This window comes from Oratosquilla oratoria, chromosome 16, assembly GCF_046742065.1.
Source record: "Oratosquilla oratoria isolate Oo_2021 chromosome 16, ASM4674206v1, whole genome shotgun sequence".
NCBI lineage: Eukaryota > Metazoa > Arthropoda > Malacostraca > Stomatopoda > Squillidae > Oratosquilla > Oratosquilla oratoria.
Window position 1 is genome coordinate 60,895,029 of NC_134792.1, and position 1,840 is coordinate 60,896,868.

Consider the following 1,840-nt stretch of genomic DNA (forward strand, 5'->3'; position numbering starts at 1 on the left):
GTCAAAGAAGTTGATAAGATAGTGAATAGTGGAGGATATTTTCACGTTACCAAACTGATGGGGATCAATGAATTTACTGACTTTGGAGTATGCCCACTCAAAGACAAAATCCTCACAAATAAAACTAGGAATGGGAGTGATAGTAATGGGTCTGAGATCACTAAAGGATTGAGGATTGGAAGATTTGGGGATGGGAGTAATGAAGCCTGTCTTCCAATCCGTGGGACATTTGCTCTGCTTAAGTGAGGCATTGATTATTGAACAGATCGGGATGGCAAGTTCACGAGCAAATTCACGATAAAGTTTGATGGGTAAGTCTACGGGTGTAGAAGCCCGTTTTGACTTGATACTAGCAAGCTTCTTAGCAACTTGAAATACATGTACTGTGGGGGAGAAGGGGAGGGGAGGAAGGTAGGGAGGAGAGAGAGGTCAATGCTGGGCAGCGTTTGACAAATGGACGCGAAATGGTCATTTAATTGCTCAGCCGCAAGGTCTGGTGAAAATTGTGACAAGAGAGGGATGTCAGATGCCTGCCTCATACCACACAAGGTTTTGACCCTGCTAAACCACAGGCTGCTGTTCTGCTGCAAGTGCTTGGTCTTGTTGGGGTAACACATCTTCTTGGCTCTTTTTATTTTCTTTATGACTTTGTTCCGGAGTTGTTTAAAAAGGTTTATGTCAGTGTAAAAAGCTTTAGCACGCTGTTGAATCAGTCTCTTAATCCTGGGAGTGAGCCATGGAGCGTCGGCTGGGTGTGTCCGCATCTGCTTTTAAAGGAAGTGACGATGGAAGGCCTGCGTAATTATATTGATATAGATATCCCACTTCTCCTGAACAGGCATGGGCCTGTGAAAGCAGGTGGTGGTGCTGTGTGCCATCGAAGTCGTGCTGGCCGTCGACCACAGGGTGGACGAGTGGTTGGACCGACCAACTTGGGGGAGGGGTTGCGGGGAGAGGTACACATCACTCATGTCACTAAGAATGAGGTCAAGCGTGTTGACGCCATGTGTGGGGAAGTTGACGTGTTGTGATATATGTAGATGTTCTTGAATATCACTGGTGTTTAACTCATTGAAATCCCCACATAGGACCAGCCTAGCACCGGGGTATTTGGCCCTGAGACTGTCTGCCGTACTAATAACGTGTTCCACCAAAGCGTCGGCCGATGGAGCTCGTGGGGGCTGGTACACTTTACACAAAATGATGGAGGCTGTGTGGCGAGGGTGTGAGGGGGGGATTAACCGCAACCATATGTGTGTGTGTTGCGTGGGATCGTGTGTGTGTGTGTGTGTGTGTGTGTGTGTGTGTGTGTGTGTGTGTGTGTGTGTGTGTGTGTGTGTGTGTGTGTGTGTGTGTGTGTGTGTGTGTGTGTGTGTGTGTGTGTGTGTGTGTGTGTGTGTGTGTGTGTGTGTGTGTGTGTGTGTGTGTGTGTGATCGTGTGTGTGTGTGTGTGTGTGTGTGTGTGTGTGTGTGTGTGTGTGTGTGTGTGTGTGTGTGTGTGTGTGTGTGTGTGTGTGTGTGTGTGTGTGTGTGTGTGTGTGTGTGTGTGTGTGAATATGTGTGTGGGGGGGTGCTCGTGTGTCTTTACCTATTTGTATTTACCTAGCTGTATTTTACGGGAAGGGGAGCTATGCTCGTGGTGTCCCGTCTTCATATCTCGTTTTATCTAGACTGTTTTTAGATTCGTGTATCGTTTTTGCGCACACAAAGTTTTCATTTAACTTGTTCCAAACGTCTATTACCCTGTGGGGAAAGCTGTTCTTTTTCAGATCTCTTCTATAACTGTCTTTCTTTATTTTCTTTCCGTGTCCTCTTGTATCTCTACTATCCCATTCTATTA